The 21631-nt window shown below is 40.5% G+C and overlaps 1 protein-coding gene and 1 long non-coding RNA gene across 13 annotated transcripts in view; one reads left to right on the top strand and one right to left on the bottom strand.

Annotated features, from left to right (window-relative positions):
* The first annotated feature begins 2434 nt into the window (after positions 1 to 2434).
* The window catches only part of MEF2C (myocyte enhancer factor 2C), a 375780-nt gene continuing 356583 nt past the window's right edge, over positions 2435 to 21631 (top strand). For 2 of the 12 annotated variants that reach the window (XM_040342013.1, XM_040341991.1), the window contains exon 1: positions 2438 to 2640. The gene's annotated coding sequence lies outside the window, so the exon portion shown is untranslated. Of the gene's footprint in view, positions 2641 to 21631 lie in introns of all 12 variants that reach the window. The other 10 variants (XM_040342018.1, XM_040341939.1, XM_040342005.1 and 7 more) reach the window with 7 other exon arrangements.
* Positions 8170 to 9706, bottom strand: LOC120930864. The gene is made up of 2 exons (XR_005747761.1): positions 9416 to 9706; positions 8170 to 8702 (listed from the first exon to the last, which is right to left on the bottom strand). It is a non-coding gene; the product is annotated as an uncharacterized LOC120930864 (long non-coding RNA).

The raw sequence follows: 21631 nt of genomic DNA, 5'->3' as shown, positions 1-21631 counted from the left end.
AGTGCAGTCCTCCTTCACTTACCTCATCCTTCAATTTTGCTTTTAAATGTCCTTATTTCTTCTGAGAAATGCTCACTTCCTGTGTTATTTAGGGGAAAAAAAATTCCTTTACATCCCCTTTAATGTCAATCAGATGGTAATTGTGGCCTTTGGCTACTCATTGCTATCGGGGTTCAGCAAAAAGATCTTCTAGCATGAGTTTTCAGCTTTCTCTACCTTCTTAAAGAGTTTCTTTCTTCCTGAACTCAGAAGAACCTGAAGTCCATGGACTGTGAGACCACTTTCTAATGGTCCGTCAGAATGAAGTATCCAAGAAATTCCATGCACAGATGAAATCGCGACAGCTTCCTGGATATTGATTTTACCTAAATGCATCCACACAAACCTAGAATACTACTTTTTGATGGGCCAACCCTCTAAGATCCATAATGATAATTAAATAAATACTGTATGAGTCATCGGTATTGATTCACTATCGGATTAGTGACTGTTCGCTTTGCAAAGTAGGTGTTCACTCAATTTAGTAAATAAGGTTTAGGTATGCTCTCTTTTCTTTTCTCTAATCTTCAGTCAAATAAATCCTTTTCTAACTTTTCTTGCACATAGTATGTATTCAGAGTAAACACAACTTTATTATATTTACTGAGCTTTACTGGCCCCTTTTTGCGATTCTGCACTGGGTTGCTTTAACTGACAATTGCCCGGTCGTGCGATGTGGCTCTCAAACAAAGTTGGCGTCCTTTTTTTCCCATAAATAGAGCTTTCTTTTATTGGTATTTGATCACCTCTGCGGTTTTTATTTTTTGCGCTATTAATAAAAATAGAGCGACAATTTTGAAAAAAAAAAACAATATTTTTTACTTTTTGCTATAATAAATATCCCCAAAAAATATATAAAAAAAATGTTTTCCCTCAGTTTAGGGCGATACGTATTCTTCTACTTATTTTTGGTAAAAAAAATCGCAATAAGGGTTTATTGATTGGTTTGGGCAAAAGTTATAGTGTTTACAAAATAGGGGATAGTTTTATGGCATTTTTATTAATATATTTTTTTTCTTACTAGTAATGGCGGCGATCAGTGATTTTTTTTCGTGACTGCGACATTATGGCGGACACATCGGACACTTTTGACACATTTTTGGGACCATTGTCATTTTCACAGCGAAAAGTGCTATAAAAATGCGCTGATTACTGTGAAAATGACAATGGCAGTGAAGAGGTTAACCACTAGGGGGCCCTAAGGGGTTAAGTGTGCCCTAAGGCCTCGTACACACGATAGGTTAACCAGAGGACAACGTTCTGATGGACCGTTTTCATCGGTCCAAACCGATCGTGTGTGGGCCCCATAGGTTATTTAACATCCGGTTAAAAAAAAAGCCAACTTGCTTTCAAATTTAACCATTGGTTAAAAATCCACGCATGCTCAGAATCAAGTCAACGCATGCTTGGAAGCATTGAACTTCATTTTTTTCAGCACGTCGTTGTGTTTTACGTCACTGCGTTCTGACACAATAGTTTTTTTAACCGATGGTGTTTAGGCACGACTGACCATCAGTCAGCTTCATCGGTTAACCGGGGAAAACGGTCCAACAGACCGTTCTCATCGGATGGACTGATCGTGTGTACGAGGTTTAAGGGAGTGATTCTTACTGAAGGGGGCGTGGCTGGACGTGTGACGTCACAGATCGTCGTTCCCTATAACAGTCAACAGACGATCAGTGACGAGCCACAGAGAAGAACGGGGAAGGTGTGTTTACACTCACCTCTCCCCGTTCTTCAGCTCCTGTGACCCGATCGTTGGACACCGGCAGCGATCGGGTCCGCGGGTCCCGCGGGCGCAGTCACGGAGCTTCGGACCGGGGCGCATGCACGACCCTCGGTTGGGCTCTTAAAGGCAACGTACCTGTACGTGCCTGTGCCCAGCCATGCCATTTTGCCAACGTATATCAGCGTTAGGCGGTCCTTAAGTGGTTAAGTGAATATCATTTACCCTATAGTAAAATAATATCTATCTATCGGAAGCCCATTAGTGTTTAATAATTAAAATACAAAATTAGAAAATTTTCAAAACAAAACTTGATGCACGTCAAGACAATTAAGATTATATTTCACTTTTAACAGCAATTTTCCAGAAAATAGATGTGTCTGAAAGGACAACATAATGGGCACGTACAAAATAAGTTTTTTTTGTTGCAGTTCTTCCTCCAAAAGTGCCCTTAACATCAATTTAATGAGTACATTATAAAAATTGAGTTTCAGATATTTTTTTTAATGTTAACTGTGGCATATGTGTGAGTGGCTGCAATCTTGTGTTCTTTTGCCAACGCTGACAAAGGTCTGGTTGTCAGTGATACCTTTAATGGCTAAATTTATCCCAGACTGACAGAAGCAGGTGCTGGTGGGCCTGCCAGACACTTGTGCACGGGAATCTCGCTTCTTACAGGTCAACATCTAGAGGGGAAAAAGCTTCTGTTCTCATGTTAGAAAGCGATTCAGGCAAACAGAACCCATACTGGGGGTTCTCTTCAAAGCCAGCTGGTCTGGCTTTATTATACAGGAATTTTTTTACCTGTTAGAGTTTGGTCAACGAATCCCTCAGCAGGTGCTGCAGGGGAAACTTCCTGGAGAAGCAGGGCACTGGTAAGTCTTTTTATTTATTTTATTTTTTAATGATCAAATAAATACTAAACTGTTGGGTGCTTGAGATATTGAGGACGGTGTGTGTGGAATCCATGCTACCACCTAATGAAATGCTGCTATTTATTTGTAGTTATAACTTTTTTTCTTTTTTTAACACTATCATTGAGCTTTTTCTAAAGTAGAAACATGTGCTTATTTTTTTTTTTTCTGAATTAATTAATAAATTATTTTCCAGGAATCAGACTTAGGGCCTGGCATGCAAGTGACAATGCTTTTCATGGCAATGTCTTTTCAGTTATTTTTATGAGCAACATTCTTAACAATATATAACGTCACTCTTGAAACTGTAACAAAAATATTCAATATCTGCACAACAGCATAATCATTTTTGAGTGTTGGAATGCTTATACTTGAATTTACTTTTTTTGTGTACTTTTATAGCAGTGCCCTAGAACAATTTTTTTTTTATATATTTAAACATGAAAATATGACATCCTGCTTTTTGTTTGGTGCAGTAATTAATACTTAAAATATTTTGGACTGATTTAAGAGGCTGGGTCTAATTAAACACATGGGTTCTCAATTAGTAAAACGGAACAAATATCATTTTGGCCTTCATCAGCAAAAGTAGTTCACAAACAATGACATTTCATTTGTAATTGTTACAGTTTAGTAGAAATTTAAAATGAACAACTGTTTAATATCAGGAAACCAATGTTCTATAAAATATTAAATGAATATATGTAAAAGGAATTAGTAATCATTTAAAGATACTTTGCTCAGATTTATTCATATGAGTATAGTGACTGTGCATTATGGCCCGGATTCACGTAGCACTTACGCCGACGTCTCTCGAGATACGCCGCGTAAGTGCACATATGCGTCATCGTATCTATGCGCCTGACTCTGAAAGCAATATACGCCTGTAAATAGGCTTCATCCGACCGACGTGAGTTTCCTACGCCGTCGTATCGTGGGCGCATATTTACGCTGGCCGTTCCCATTAATTTACGATTTGAATATTCAAATGAGTGAGATACGTTGATTCACGAACGTACTTGCGCCTGGCGCATTAATATACGCGGTTTACGTAAGTCGTACGACCGGCGTAAAGTTACGACTCATAGAGCATCAATGCAAATGGCTGCACTAGGGAACACAGCCGTCGTTTTTTACGTCGTTTACGTAGTACGTGAATAGGGCTAGTCGTAGGTTACGTTCAAGTCGTATGCAGTGATTCGACGTAACTTAGGCAGTTGTTTCGACGTGATTCTGAGCATGCGCACTGGAAAGCGTCCATGGGACGGCGCATGCGCCGTTCATTATTCGTATCTTAATGGCGCTCGGCTCATCATTTACATGGGGTCACGCCTCATTAGCATGGCTCACGCCCACCGCCACTTACGACGAGTTACGCCGAGGTGTTCCAGCGTAGATTAGGGAGCAAGTGCTTTGTAAATACTGTGCTCGCCGCTCTGCGCTACGTCGGCGTAGCGTATATTCGATACGCCGGCATAACTATGCGCCGATGTATGTGAATCCGGGCCAATGTCTCTTATGCCGTGTACACACGATCGGATTTCTGATGGAATAGAATCTGATGGATTTTTTTGTCGGAAATCCGATGAAGCTGACTTTCATCAGTCTTGCATACACACTATCAGACTAAATTCCGACCGTGCCAAAACGCGGTGACGTAAAACACTACGAGGAGCCGAAAAAAATGAAGTTCAATGCTTCCGAGCATGCGTCGACTTGATTCTGAGCATGCATGGATTTTTCTCTGATGGAGTTCCACACAGACGATCGGAATTTACTATCGTTTTTTTATCCATCGGAAAAATGTAAAACATGTTCTATTTTTTTACACTGATGGAAAAAAGACCGATGGGGCCCACACACGATCGGTTTGTCCGATGAAAAAAGTTCATCGGACTGTTTTCATCGGATAAACCGATCGTGTGTGTACGGCATTAGAATTACATGCACATATATTCTTTTAACATTTTAATATTGCTGTTGTTTAAGTAAACACTGTGATTATTATCTGGTGTCTGGTGTTGTAGGATATTCCAGCTCCGAGATAGTGGAAGAAGCCTGTGATTTCACTATACTTTTGACATATATTCTTTAGCTACTCTTTTGTTATATAACTAAAATGTTTAAGTTAAAATGGAATGCATTTTAGACTCTTAGCCAAAATGATAACACGTACCAACCATGGATATTTGAATTCAATAAAACCACACCCATTAGTATAGCTTATAACCCATTATGCAATAATCAGTAAAGGCACAAGAACTGGTTATTGCATTAAAAACATTAAATTTGATTATTGATGCATTTTATCCTACCTTATCAATGTGTATTATAAAAGACCTGTTTCATTCTAAAATGTTGTATTATGACTTTTTAAAGTTATAGATATGTCTTTAAAGCTATTAACTCTAATTTCTTAACCCATTTTAAAAATGACATACAATATTAATAGTCATAACAAAATGTTGAATTAACACACTCAATTTAAATGCTTCTTCAGATTCATATTGTAGGCTGATTACATTTTAATTAGCATTCAACTATTGATTAGGGTTATGTAAAATTGTAGCTTTAAGGAATCTACAACAGGTCTTAAAAAATAGTGTGTAGAATTTTTTGACAGGTTAGATATTTTGAGCATGCGCAGTACAGTGAATGTTTGCCTCATGTATGTAAAATATGAAAATATACAGGATATATAATTTTTTATGTACTGTACCTGTTGTAAATTATGCATAAATGAAACAAAGTAACGTTTTAAAGGAAATCAAATAATAAACACAGTAAATAAATTCCATTACATTTTAATTTGTTATTTGTTAAATTTGTTAAATTTGTTAAATTCCATTTGTTAAATTCCATTTGTTAAATTCCATTACATTTTAATTTGTTATTTTTGCTATTGCTAGTGTTAAACCGGTACACAGAGCTGCCTTCTGTACCATCTTGCATGCCATATTTATGTCAATAAGAGAGCTATAGCTCTTTATGCAGTATTTATTGAGTTGTACCGATCTAATACATTGCAATGCATTTTAAATTTTTACTTTAATTTTAAGTCTGTTTAATCCCTGCCTGCCTTTATAACTTACTAGTCAAGGCATGCATCTAAATCCAAATATACAGTTTTTCTCTCTTTCCCTTGTTAGTATAATAAGGACAGCCATTTGAACATATCCTTAAGCCTCGTACACACGACCGAGGAACTCAACGGGCGAAACACATCGTTTTCCTCGTCGAGTTCCTTGTTAGGCTGTCGAGGAACTCGACAAGGCAGGTTTCTCCATTCCCGTCGAGGAAATAGAGAACTTGCTCTCTTTTTGGCTCGTCGAGTTTCTCGACAGTTTCCTCGACGAAAATGTACACACGACCGGTTTCCTCGGCAAAAAAATATCTCCCAGCAAGTTTCTTGCTGGTTTTTGCCGAGAAACTCGGTCGTGTGTACGAGGCCTTACTGTCTATATCAGGGATCGTCAAACTACGACCCTCCAGCTGTTGCAAAACTACACGCCCCAAGAGGCATTGTAAAGCTCTGACAATCACAGACATGGCTAGGCATGATGGGAATTGTAGTTCCTGAACAACTGGAGGGCATAGATTGGGGACCCATGGTCTATATCATATGATATAGACCAGGGATATGCAATTAGCGGACCTCCAGCTGTTGCAGAACTACAAGTCCCATGAGGCATAGCAAGACTCTAAAAGCCATAAGCATGACACCCAGATGCAGAGGCATGATGGGATTTGTAGTTTTGCAAAAGCTGGAGGTCCGCTAATTGCATATCCCTGATATAGACCATGGGTCCCCAATCTATATTCTATATCATAAAATGATACAAATACTTTGTTTGATTACTGCGCAGAACTTAAGGAAAATGATTATACAGATACCAGTCTGGTGTTTAAAATGTTAAATATTATGTTTAAAAAGCATAATTAGACGTGACATTTTACCCGATTTTTTTTACTGTGTACCTGATACCGCAATGACATAATTGACTTAGCAACAAAGATTTTCTAACACGTAATGAGTATGACCCAATAAACAGCAACACAAAGATGCACCAGAGACCTCCATGCACTGATCATGTAAACAAGTACGCATGGGTGCTTGATTTAACACACATCCATCATCTATCCTGCATTTTGCAATTGCTCCAACACTTAATCCAATGGGCACAGGGTTAGGACTGAAGAAACAAGTGAAGAGAAAGGTGACAGCACTTTATGGATGCTACAGTCCAAAACACACAAAAAAAAGCTTCACTGATTGCTTCTTTGGATTATATACAAAACTTCTATTCCTACAATTAGGGTGCTATATGGGCATGTTAGCAATGCATGAGCAGTGTTGGGGCTTCAGTGTATGAAGCCTGAAAGTGGTCTAAAGAAGTATCAGCATACTTTCCACTAAAACATACAAGCCTACAAGCCCCTCTCAATGGCATCTCAAAGGGATAGTGGCCATAACTATATAGTCTAGTATGATTCCTAGGAACAATTTAAAGGTATGCCATGTGTATTCCATACTGGTCATGGGTTTCCCTTTTTTTTGGATGAAATTTGATTATTTTGGAAAGTCTCATTCACCTCATTCCATTAAATAATATATTAACCTTTTAGAACCGGTTCACACTGGGGCGACTCGTCAGGCGGCTCAGCCGCCTGACGAGTCGCGTCCCATTCAATGCAATGGAACCGTTCTAATAGGAGTGACGCAAGTCGCTCCGACTTAGAAAAAGTTTCCTGCACGACTTTGGGGGCGGCTTGGGGCGACCTGCATTGACTTCTATACAGAAGTCGTTTTGCTGGTCTCCTCTGAAGTCGTCCCCGAAGTCGTGCCACGGGAGTGTTAACCGGCTCTTACAGTATGTTATTTACAAAAAAGGATTGAAGATATAATAAGCACTTTATAATGCATGTTTGAAACATGCCATCATAAAGGTGTAGTGTGTGCTCTTAACAGAGTATTATAAGAAAATACCCTAGAAACAGTACTTCAGCTGCACAATGTTCCCACAATAGTTCTACCTTTGATAATGTGTTGTAAGTGGACAATGCAGACCAATGCTAAATACTGTAGGGCTCAAGAGACTGTCTATATGCCTGGCCCTTGGCAGGTCTAGTCTGGCGCCTTGTCTGCTCAACATCACACCAAATTGTATCCTATTCAAAGGGTTACATAGACATACAGGTAGATAGATAGCTAGATAGATAGCTAGCTACGATAGATAGAACGATAGATACGATAGATACGATAGATAGATAGATAGATAGATAGATAGATAGATAGATAGATAGATAGATAGATAGATAGATAGTAGAAGTAAGCTAATTTTGGAAATGATTGTACATACCACTATGAAAAGAATTGTAATATTTTTTAAATTAATTGAAACAATAAAATGTTTACAAATCCTACATTTTACTAGAAGCCAGAGCTGAAATTCCAGTTTTAAACTGGGTGCCTCCTGCTGGTAATTCTTGCAATGCACATAGTAGCCGGAATAAAGACATTCTACCTGGGTGCAGATTTTCCCAGGGATTGTATTTACAAGCAGCATTTAAATGCATTTTATTTAGCTTGTTGTTATGTTGATTATTTTAGAGGCTGAGTTTTCTCAAATCCACGTTTCCGTGTATTTACCTGTATTTATGCCTTCTTTTTTGTAAACTGAATTAACTATGTATTGTGTGTACAACATTTGTATACATGGTATACACAATCACTTGTCCCAATTATAAAGAAAAAATATAATTGGGGAACTTCAGTCCAGTTGAAAGTTTTTTTGTTGTGACTAAGATTATACTTTTAATGTGGCCCAGTTTTTGCCGTAGAGCTACACGGGGACATCACCCTCATGGCATCTGTTTTCTTCTCTGAGACCTTTGATAGTCATTGCATCAGTGGAACATTCTGAATAGCTGTTTTGGCATTTGAGTGGGGTGACAGATTCAGTAGATCATTGGCAGCTGCTTGGGTTAAGCTGTCCTGTGTGCAAGGGTGGAGCATGTGACACCTGTTGTGGTATTAAAGCAAAAAAAATAAAATGACAGCTCAGATTATTAGAAAAGTTTGCATACACAAAATAAAAACATACCACTGTTGAAGTAAATACATAAACAGATTTTATTTTAGAACATGTAATGCCGTGTACACACCATCACTTTATGTGATGAAAAAAAGACATTTTTAAAAACGTCAATTTAAATGACCGTGTGTGGGGGAAAACGTTGTTTTATGTCTTGTGAAAAACGACAAAAAAAAATTGAAGTATGCTTCAATTTTTTGTGTCGTTTTTCAAAACGTCGTTTTTTGTTTCACAAAAATTGACCGTGTGTAGCAAAAAACGACGTTTAAAACAACGTTTTTAAACCCGTGCATGCCCATAAGCTAGTTATGAAGCAAGCTTCAATGGAAAAAAGTGGTGAACGTAACCTCGCTTTGCTAGAGCATTGTGAGAAAAACGATGGTGTGTAGGCAACGTCGTTTTTGAAAATTGAAGTTTCAAAAACGTTGTTTTTTACTTCACAGAAAATGTCGTTTTTTTCCATCACATAAAGTGATGGTGTGTACGCGGCATAACTCTAAGCAAATAGCAAATTAAAACAGTAATGTTGTTATGACCGTATTTAACTACATGAAAATTTGTAAGCGTATTTCAATTAAAATCAAACTGCCACCCAAAACTCTCTGAGCCCCTAGAAAAGCTGTTTTGGTTTTTTTACCTACGTGGCTCCATGTTTGTTTTTTTCTGTCTTTTTTTGACTTTTGATATCATCACAGGGCAGAAATCTTAATCTCTTGAGGTCTGAAGGAGTATAGGTTGGTTGGGCAGCCTACATGACTTCTGATGAGCTCAGGTGCATCCAGCCAGGCTGCCAATCCCATGAACTGTACAGCTGCCTGCATGGCATAAGCCGATTCATGTGAGTTGCTATGTAAGTCTCTGGCAGCTGGATGGGCCTGATTTCCTGATGGCAGGTGAGGTGAAGTTTGAGTGAGGTGGATGATATTTGGTGTTGAGATACAGAGCAGACCTATCAACTACCAGCCCCTAGTCCTTGCCTATTTGAGGCAGTGCCAAAGTGATGATGTTAGCGCTTTTTGCGAAAAGAGCTATGGGCACAGTGACGCAACCAGTCACACTGCTATCAGGGAGTAGGAGACTCTATTGTGAAATGATTGTGAAATTAGGCTGTTTTGGGGGAATTTCTCTGAACTGATATGGAACTGAGTGTTTTTAAGCATGAAGGACAGTAAGGGGAACACTACTCTGCATAAGTGCTCATTTTTATTTGTGCCTAGAGTAGAAATAACAGTTGAAGACTTTTAAGTGAAAAAAATGGCATTACATTATAATACTACAATGAATATTCTGCAAACTATTTTTTATTTCCAGACATAGAGAGGAATGCAGATAAACCCTCTTTTACGATTTGTATGCAGTCTGGTTTGTAAGATTGTTCCTCACTTTCTTGGAACATGCTTTCAATTTTCTCAATGAATGCAAAGCATTCTCTGAATGGACAAGGTAGACGTGATGTCAGCGCTCCACCTCTCCCCCTTGTCTAATCAGAGCACTGAACTACTAGCATACTGTATGTTATTTGTTACCTAAGATATACAATCCGCACTTATCCCCCTCCTTATTCTAATTTTAGCTCATTGAGATATTTGTCACTCAGTGGAGATTAGAAGAGAATGAGAAAGCAAAGGCATACAAAACAAGTACACAGTTTAATTGTCCTGAGACTGCTCAGCAATCAAAAGATTTTTTTTTATAGAAGATAATAAAAAACATGGCACAGATTCACGTAGCACTTACGCCGACGTATCTGGAGATACGCCGCGTAAGTGTAAATGTGTGCTAGATACCCCTGAAAATAGGCTTCCTACAACCAACGTAAGTTTCCTACGCCGTCGTATCGTGGGCGCATATTTACGCTGGCCGCAAGGGGCGCTCCCATTGATTTACGATTCGAATATGCAAATGAGGGAGATACGCCGATTCACGAACGTACTTGCGCCAGGCGCATTAATATATGTGGTTTACGTAGGTCGTACGCCGGACGTAAAGTTATTCCCCTTCTATGAGGTGCAACTCATGCAAAGGTATGGACCAGGGAACAGCCGTCGTATTTTAGGTCGTTTACGTAGTAGTACGTGAATAGGGCTGGGCGTAGGTTACGTTCATGTCGTAGGCAGTAATTTGATGTATCATAGGGAGTATTTTTGACGTGATTCTGAGCATGTGCACTGGGATCCGTCCACGGGACGGCGCATGCGCCGTTCGTTCGGCCCATCATTTGCATGGGGTCACGCTTCATTTAAATGGAGCACGCCCACTTCCACCTACTTTGAATTAGGCCGACTTACGCCTACGAATTTACGTTACGCCGGTGCAACGTTGGGAGCATTTGCTTTGTGAATTCCATGCTTGCCTCTCAGCGTTGCGTCGGCGTAGCGTAAAAGAGATACGCTACGGCGGCATATCTATGCGCCGATGTATGTCAATCCGAGCACATGAGTTCAGTTGTAGAAATAATACCTATATGCAGTCAGGTCCATAGTCATGTACTTATAGCTTCTCTTGTCTCGGCACTCAAAGTACAGAATGTGGATTTGTGAGGGACTATATGGTCTGAGATATAAAAAAAAAAAGTCTTCTGGGACCTCTATAAGCTTCGGGCTCATTCAAACTGGTCTATTTAAAAAAATAATAATATTAAATAGAAACCCAATTAATTCCTAGGTGGCCAGTTCACTTATGTAGAGTAGATTTTTTATTTTTTTTTATAACAAAACGTATCCTGTTTTTTTGTGCATTTCTAGTTCATCTGCTTCATGGAAAATCATTGCTATGACTGTTGCTTCTATACTATGATTACATGTTGCAAACGTGTTAATGCTCAAAAATACATGAAGTAACGCATGTCAAAAACTGCGTGAAAGGTCCTATATTGTCATCCAGTGCAGAGCACATGGCAAAGTACGCTTACACTTACATAATCAATGATGTTTTACTGATCAGATTGCATTAAACTAAACATTAGTTGATAAGGATTGTTAGACTGGATATCAAACAATATTTTATTCCTTAATAAATAAAAACAATGATGTGTATAGGGCCTTTCCTTTGAGTAAACGTAAGCAGCTGATATCTTTAGAACCTTCAGCTATTACATTCTTCACAATAATGTTTCTTCACGTTAACAGATGAAACCTATAATATAAGGTGGCCACCAACAAATCAGCCCAACAGCCCAGGACTGTATCTGTTGGGTTGCAGAGGCCAGGGACACAGCTATTGGGCCAGCACACTCATAAGCCTCGTACACACGGCCGAGGAACTCGACGTGCCAAACACATCGAGTTCCTCGGCCAGTTCAGCACTGAAGCCGCCGAGGAGCTCGGCGGGGCGAGAGCTCCCATAGAACAACGAGGAAATAGAGAACATGTTCTCTATTTCCTCGCCGAGCTCCTCGTCGGCTTCCTCGGCCGAAAGTGTACAAACGACCAGTTTCCTCGGCAGAATTCAGCCAGAAACTCGGTCGGAAGCTGAATTCTGCCGAGGAAACTGGTCGTGTGTACGGGGCCTTACTCTTTTTGGTAAACATGATACTTATTACTTCTAGGGTTATGCAGTCATTGGTAAAAATGTCACAGTAAAATAAAAAATGTTGCATCAGTTTAAGATACCATATTTTCTTCATGGTCTCAAATCAAGTCCAAAGGTAAACCTGATATCATTGATATTGCTTGTATATCAATATGACAGTATATAGCCTCGTACACACGATCAGTCCATCCTATGAGAGCGGTCTGAAGGACCGTTGTCATCGGTTATGTAACCGATGAAGCTGACTGATGGTCCGTCGCGCCCACACACCATTGGTTAAATAACCGATCGTGTCAGAACGCTGTGACGTAAAACACAACGACGTGCTGAAAAAAATGAAGTTCAATGCTTCCAAGCATGCATCGACTTGATTCTGAGCATGCGTGGATTTCAAGTTTAAAAGCTGTTCTAACTGTAAAAGGATGTTGTACTAAGTACTAAGATTGAATGTCAACTGGGGGTTGAATAAAACTGATAATGATGTGAGCACAGAAAAGACATTTGTGGTTATTTCATTATAAATGTTATGTTATATTTGTCTGACCTACATGTGCCTCTTTGATTTAATTGTAAGCAGGATGACTGAATGATCAAAATCAATGTCAAACTGGCCAAAACAATCAATTTCAGTGGGGGTTGAATAATTTTGAATACAACTGTATATCCATTTTTTCTCCATTCTGTTTTTCTAATGGAACAACAAAATAGGGCTTTCATATGTTTCCAAAAATGAAAGTTAACGGATGCGGATGTAAACTGATGTAAATGGATGATCATCCATTTACATCCCTTTTTCCATAGAAATTCATTGATGTCCCTTTTTCATCCTTCAACGAATGGATGAAAAATGAACAAATGGTCCGCATGTGTAAAAGGGGCCTTAGATTTGCTGTCTTATATAAAGCCCCTTTCTGATAAAGCGGATTCATCCAAGCGGATCCTCCTGCTCAGCGGGGGATCTCTCCGCTGATCCCATCTGAGCAGGCGGATGACAGGTGCAAAGCGGACACAAGCACATCTTGCTCTCCTCTATGGGGATGTCAGATGGAAACAGATTGCATGACTATTTCCATCCAATTGTCATCCGATCCGCCAGATGGATGGCGAACGTATCCCAATACTGTTTTTAGCGGATTTTATCGGATCAGATGCCCGACGGGTATCAGAAGACATGTCTGCTGACATCTGCCGCCCCATAGAGAACAATGGGTGGTCCAATCGGGTCTGCCTGAAAAAAATGACAGGTGTGAAAGGGGCCTAAGATATCTAGAAATGTTTATTGTGCCTAAACAGTTCCATTGAAAATCTACCTTTTTATGTTAAATTCTTCCTAAAATAGGGCAGTGCATTTCTTTACATATGTGCCTACTTAAGCCCTGTACACACGATCGGTTTGTCCGCTGAAAACCGACCGATGGACTGTTTTTATCGGACAAACCGGTCGTGTGTGGGCCCCATCGGTTTTATTTCTATCGGTGTAAAAAAATAGAACATGTTTTAAATTTTCCTATGAATAAAAAAACTATAGAAAAATCTGATCGTCTGTATGGAACTCCATCGGTCAAAAATCCATGCATGCTCATAATCAAGTCGATGCAGGCTCGGAAGCATTGAACTTCATTTTTTTCGGCTCGTCGTAGTGTTGTACGTCACTGCGTTTGGACACGATCGGATTTTTGACTGATGGTGTGCAGGCAAGACTGATGAAAGTCGGCTTCATCGGATATCTGATGAAAAAATCCATCGAATTAGATTCCATCAGATATCTGATCGTGTGTACAGGGCTTAACTCTTGTTCTGTAACTTAACCACTTCCCGACAGCCGTACGACTATTGACGGCCGCAGGGTGGTTCTACTTCTCTGGGGCGCCGTCAATTGACGTCCGCCCCTTTCCGCGTTCCCTGCGCACGCTCCCGAGTCCGCAGCGGGGAACTGCTGTGCTGGCCGTGTCCCTTGGACACAGCCAATCATAGATCCCTGTGAACGGCCAATCGGAGTGGCCGTTTGCTAGGCGATCTGTGCGGCCAATGAGAGATGATCTCATATGTTTACATATGAGATCATTTCTCATTCCCGACTCTCACAGACAGCGGTGCTGTCAGGGAGAGAGGAGACCGATTTGTGTCTCTTGTACATAGAGACACAGATCGGTCACCCCCCCAATCACCCCCCCTCCCCCCACACAGTTAGAACACTATATAGGACACATATTTAACCCCTTCCTCACCCCCTAGTGTTAACCCCTTTCCTGACAGTCACATTTATACAGTAATTAGTGCATATTTATAGCACTGATTGCAGTATAAATGTGAATGGTGCCAAAAATGTGTCAAAAGTGTCCGATGTGTCCGCCATAATGTCGCAGTCGCAATAAAAATCGCAGATCGCCGCCATTACTAGTAAAAAAAAAATAATAATAATAATAATTCTGTCCCTTATTTTGTAGGCGCTATAACTTTTGCGCAAACCAGTCGCTTATTGCGATTTTTTTTTTTTTTTTTTTACTAAAAATATGTAGAATACGTATCGGCCTAGACTGAGGATAAAAAAAAAAAAATTGTCGCTCTATTTTTGTGTATAGCACAAAAAATAAAAACCGCAGAGGTGATCAAATACCACCAAAAGAAAACTCTATTTGTGGGGAAAAAAGGACGTCAATTTTGTTTGGGAGCCACGTCGCACGACCACGCAATTGTCAGCTAAAGCGACACAGTGCCGAATCGCAAAAAGTCCTCTGGGCAGGAAGGGGGTTTAAGTGCCCAGTAAGGAAGTGGTTAAAGTGGTATTAAACCCAAAAGCAAACACTTATTATTTAGCAGTTTACCAGTTCGTAGATGTGATGGCTGCATTCATTTTCTTTTTTACACTCCTTTTTTTTCACCTGGTCATCCTGCCAGTATGTCGGTTGTTTTTCAACAGATCAAGCTCTCTTGCAGATGTAGCAATTAAGAGGTTGAGATAAACCATTTACAACTGAAAGCAATGATCAGCTTTTTTATTTATGTAAAACCTTTATCGCAAAGGGAACAAAAACTGTTGTTATAACTGAAGTAAGCCAAGTCCCTCATTATTAGGGGAAGGATCAACTGCATGGAGCTGACAGACAATACTGCTGACTAATCCTTAGCCCTCTGGTATTTTGGACACAGCTCCCACAGTTTTTGGTCCTCGTTAATATAGTAAAAGTTTGAATATTAATTGCTGCTCAGTTCTTTCTTCGGGACAGCTTTTGATATTTTGGTGTCCATGCATTTGGAGCTACAAAAAAAAACAAAAAACTTTCCATCTCGTTTATCAACCCCAGAAATGAGAGAATGTTTCCGATGGATTGAATGCTGACATTGTACCAAGGTCATCCTCAGCTTGTTTATTTATTCCATAGCTGTGAGACCACAAATCAATACTTGCTGTAAGAACAACATTGTAGAGATATCTGTACAGATGGTTATGCTGTCTTTTGACCACAAACAAGAGCAAAAAGGTTGTTTCCCTTGTAACAGATTTTTTTCTCTTTTTAATAAAGAAATGTGTTTAAGTAACTTTACTAAATGCCGTATACAGGGTACTTTTATCAGAGTAAAGGCGATTTCATCACAAAAGATGTTTGCTTTTGCTCTTATATGCAAAATCACAATTGAAAAAATGTAATCAGTATTTCTAACTGCAGACCAGAGGGTAATAAAAAAATAAATATGGACATGGCCTATATAATGTACAACAAGCACTGTACTACTTATATCAGTGGTCCTCAATTAGGAGCTTTAGTGCTGTATGCGACTCATAGCTACATTTGATGTGCAATAACGTAGAAAGAAGGTATGGACAGCCACACACCAAAAAGAAGGAAAGAAGGCACTACAAAAAACAGCAAGCAGTGGGGTATATATCTGACGTGTTTCGCACTGGGGTTCAGTGCTTAGTCTGAGCTATGACTAAGCACTGAACCCCACTGCAAAACGCGTCAGCTATATACCCCACTGCTTGCTGTTTTTTGTAGTGCCTTCTTTCCTTTACCATTAAAAAAAAAATTGCACATGCCTAATAATAAACTATTTACAAAAATGTGAGGGGTGTGCTCAGTTTTGTGAGATACTGTAACTACTAGTAGCTAAAGTATCAATGAAAGGTTATTTAACTTCATATTGAGCAAATTAACAACTTGTCTCCTCTGCCAGTGAAGCATTGGCATTCATAGTCATAGAGTAAGGCCACATACACACGATCAGTCCATCTGATGAGAACGGTCCGAAGGACCGTTGTCATCGGTTAACCGATGAAGCTGACTGATGGTCTGATGTGCCTACACACCATCGGTTAATGAACCGATTGTGTCAGAACGCGGTGACGTAAAACACAACGACGTGCTGAAAAAAACGAAGTTCAATGCTTCCAAGCATGCGTCGACTTGATTCTGAGCATGCGCGGGTTTTTAACCGAAGCTTTTGCATACTAACGATCGGATTTGACATATCGGTTGGCGTCCATCAGTTCAATTTTAAAGCAAGCTCTCATTTTTTTGATCGTAGGATAACTGACCGATGGGGCCTACACACGATCGGTTTGGACCGATGAAAATGGACCTTCAGTCTGTTTTCATCGGTTATGACCGATCGTGTGTACGCGGCATTAAAGTTTCTGGTTAGAAAAGACCCGAATGTGTTTATCAATGGTAACATAGTCCGCACAGTTCTTTAAATAATAAAATACAGTTTCCTTGTAATCATTTAAATCCTGTTCAAACATCCTAGTCAATCCCGTAGCTAAGAAAGTGTACCCTCTGGCCAAGTTTTTATAATCTTTCTATTTGGCTTTGTTTTCCTCCTAAGGGGAATATATGGTGCAATACGGAGCAGACAGAGAAGATCTGATGATGTTAGAATAAGCCTGAACTAGTATATTTCAGTATATATCTGTACATAATCCAAAACATATTAGTGGTTTCTATACAATGAAGAGCCAAGGAAGAGCATACCAATCATCTGAGGGCAGAGCTAATGTTCTTAGGGGTCCCTAGGGGAGAAGAAGCAAAGTGTGTTAAGAGATATTATCAAAAAATAAGTTGGCGAAGAGGAATGGAATGAAAGGATATGAACATTGGATGAGAATTTGAAACAAATAAAGTAATGGTTTTCCACAGGATAAGACAGGCTTTCCAAAAAAAAAAAAAAAAGGTTTGTAGGAGGTGCTTCATGCATTAATATTAACAAATGTGATAAACAATGTGATAGATTACCTGATAAAACACCAGCTGTTCTTTTTAAGCCCTGTTTAGGAACCATATTTTCCAAGCAAAACTAAATGCGCTTTATGATGTAGTGGTGTTATTTGTTCCATGTGAATTTATTTCGGAGTATTGGCTCGTTCTACAAAATGGCAGCCACTTGCAGTCTGTGAATGATGGCTTTATTTGGCTGAATCAGGAAAATGCCTTGAAAAGTATGTAGAGTCATACCAATGCACTGGACACAATTTTAATTTCCTCATGAGGTGGTCTTCAGACAGAAAATATCTGACTTCCTCCAATGCTTACTACCGTATTTATCGCGGTCTAGCGCGCTCCCGCGTATACCGCGCACCCCTAAAGTTGCCCCAAATCCTGTGGAAAAAAAGTTTTTTTTGTACTTACAGTTTTGGTGTCTTGCGCGGCGTCCATCGGCGGCCTCGTCGGGTCCGGCATCCGTCTGCGGCTTCAGGTGTCCTCTTTGTTGGGTCCGGCGTCCTTCTGCGGCGTCCTCGCGTCCTCCCCGCTCGTTTCCCGCGCCGAGTTTGAATACTGCACCGACATATACAGAGCGCAGTACACTCGTGTATTGTCGGCAATGCTCGGCAACTCTCGCGCTGACGTCCTGTACGTCCAGGACGTGAGCGCGGAAGGAGCCGAGACTGCCCGACTATACCCGAGTGTAATGCGCTCGGTATATGTCGGCGCAGTATTCAAACTCGGCGCGGGAAAGCGGGTATCGGCGTATACCGCGCACCCGCGATTTTGCCCTGATTTTCAGGGCAAAAAAGTGCGCGGTATACGCCGATAAATACGGTATTTAACATTGCTTAAGCCGGCCATATGTGAATGGAAATTTGTCTGGTTTAGCAGAAACTGGACAAATTTCAATCCATGAATGGGAACTGAAACTGTACAGAAGTTGATCTACTAATTGACTTCTGTAAAACCACCCTGTTTAATTGTCCCTGTTTAGCTATAAACCTGCAATGCTGGTCAGTGTATTCTGATGAGCGGAAGTCCCATTCCCACATCCACACATTAACGGTCAATGAGTGAATCCTCCCCTGCGGCATTGTATTCTAAAGCCTCGTACACACGACCGAGGAACTCGACGGGCGAAACACATTGTTTTCCTCGTCGAGTGCCTTGTTAGGCTGTCGAGGAACTCGATAAGGCAAGTTTCTCCATTCCCGTCGAGGAAATAGAGAACTTGCTCTCTTTTTGGCTCGTCGAGTTTCTCGACAGTTTCCTCAACGAAAATGTACACACGACCGGTTTCCTCGGAAAAAAATATCTCCCAGCAAGTTTCTTGCTGGTTTTTGCCGAGAAACTCGGTCGTGTGTACGAGGCTTAACAGTGGGGAGGATTCTCTCATTGACCTCTAATGTGTGGATGGGGGAATTTTTTTTTAACTTCCTAATTGTACAAACAAAAACTGATTAATCTATGGGCTGCCTTAAGGCCCGTACACATGATCGGATTTTCCGACGGGAATTGTGTGATGGCAGGGTTTTGTCGGAAAATCCAACCGTTTGTATGCTCCATCGGACAAATGTTGTCGGATTTTCCGACAACAAATGTTCGATAGCATGCGTTTTAATTTTTCGTCAAGAAATGTGTGATGTTGGATTATCAGATCGCATGTACACAAGTCCGTCGGAAAAAATCCAAAGTACAAACACGCATAATCAGAAGCACTGCTAACCATATCACAACATTACAGTAGCAGAATTTGCCCAAAGGGTGGTGCTAAAGAGCTGAAAAACCATGTATTTTCATATTTGTTGGCTGACAAAGTTTTTCCGACTGTATGTAAACAAGTTGATGGCCAACGACCTTCGGAAAAAATTCCACAGCTTTGTCCGATGGAAATCCGATCGTGTGTACGAGGCTTTAGACCAGTGGCGGCTGGTGCTCAATTTTTTTTGGGGGGGGGGCGCAAACAAACGAAAAAAAAATCAATTGCAGCCACTGTGCCCATTAATTGTTGCCACTGTGCCATCAAACAAAGCCACTCTGCCCATCAATTGTTGCCACTGTGCCATAAATTGTCACCACTCTGCCATCAAATGCAGCCACTGTGCCCATCAATTGCCGCCACTGTACCATCAATTGGTGTCACTGTGCCATCAATTGTCACCACTGTGCCATCAATTGTCACCACTGTGCCATCAATTGTCGCCACTGTGCCATCAAAAGGAGACACTGTGCCCATCAATTGTCGCCACTGTGCCATCAATTGTCGCCACTGTGCCATCAATTGTCGCCACTGTGCCATCAAACGTAGCAACTGTGCCCATCAATTGTCGTCACTGTGCCATCAATTGTCGCCACTGTGCCATCAATTGCAGCCACTGTGCCATCAATTGTCGCCACTCTACCATCAATTGTCGCCACTGTGCCATCAAATGCAGCCACTGTGCCCATCAATTTCTGCCAGTTTGCCCCCTCAAATACCACCAGTTTGCCCCTTAAAATTCCCGCCAGTTTGCCCCCTCAAATACCGCCAGATTGCCCCCTCAAATGCAGCCAGATTGCCCCATCGAATACTGCCTGTTCCCCCCCCCCCCCCCGCCCGCCCCTAACCTTTATCGGGTCAGCTATCCTCCTCCACGCTCCCTCTATGTCTTCTCCCGTCCTTAATGTCGCTTCAGCCAATCAGGTGACCGGTAACCAGACCTGGTGAACCTGATTGGCTGAGACGCGGGTCAGTGTTAACCAGGGAACGCACAGCCTGTACGCCCTCTGTTTAACCATTTGGAAGCCGATTAGGCCCTGTACACACGATCGGACAAAACCGATGAAAACGGACTGAAGTTCAGTTTCATCGGTCCAAACCGACCGTGTGTGGGCCCCATCGGTCCGTTATCCTTCATTCAAACAATTTAGAACTTGCTTTAAAATTGAACCGATGGACACCTAACCGATTGGTCAAAACCGACGGTTAGTACGCAAAAGCATCGGTTCAAAACCCGCGCATGCTCAGAATCAAGTCGACGCATGCTTGGAAGCATTGAACTTTGTTTTTTTCAGCACGTCGTTGTGTTTTACGTCACCGTGTTGGACTCGATAGGTTTTTAAACTGATGGTGTGTAGGCACATCAGACCATCAATCAGCTTCATCGGTTAACCATGTGTAGCCTCAGAGCCCACAGGCTTTAATAGGGTAGCTGCTGGCTCTGATAGGCATTTCCAAAACACACCCACTGCTGTTATTCAGCATGAATCTATGTATTGTTGATTGACGGGTGCAGGAGAGAGGGGGCGGCGCTCCTGCGCCCACTATGGACGCAAAGAGCAGAGTGGTTGACAAGTTCTGCTAAAGACACACTACATCAGGTTCCTCTTATCAAATGTTTCTTAGCCACGTCTATCTTTCCACTGGAAAGACCCATGGCATTGGCAGACAGTACAGCAGTAAAAAATAAGACCTCTTCCTGCTCTGTTAAAACAATTCCTTTCAGAGAAGCTTTATGCCCAATTTATGCCTTTCCTGAATTTAAGATAACATCTACCTTACCTGAACTCTTGATATGATTCTTGCATTTACGTCATTTTTTTTACCATGTCTAGCACAGAATAAATACAAAGCCACTGCTTTATATATATATTAAAAAAAGAATACTTCTAGTTTTGGAATTCAATTAAAAGAAACTAAGAAAGATCTACTTATCCAAATGACTCAGCATCTTCATGTGGGCATCCTGCACAGTGTAACTCAGCTGCAAAAACAATCGACAATTCTACCATCTGTCCCTGCGTTAGACAAAGCTAATAACCAAGAGGTACCAGCTGTGCAAAATGGTAGAAATACATTAGCACATTAAACCATTCTTTATATATATATATATATATATATATATATATATATATATATATATATATATATATATATATATATATATATATATATCACAAGATAACTATTGAAATAAGTAAAATAATAACTAGAAAGCATAAAGCATTCCAAGCATGCTGCCAATTTACAGTTGTCATAAATGCTTCCAAGACTTCTGTTAACTAATATATTGATTAAATGAACTTAAACATTTTCATAAGAACGTAAAATGACATTATGATCAACATTAAATAACATAAGGG

Source organism: Rana temporaria, chromosome 1 (assembly GCF_905171775.1).
Source record: "Rana temporaria chromosome 1, aRanTem1.1, whole genome shotgun sequence".
NCBI classification, from domain to species: domain Eukaryota; kingdom Metazoa; phylum Chordata; class Amphibia; order Anura; family Ranidae; genus Rana; species Rana temporaria.
The sequence above is the reverse complement of the archived record's forward strand: the minus strand, read 5'-3'. Positions and strand labels throughout refer to the sequence as shown.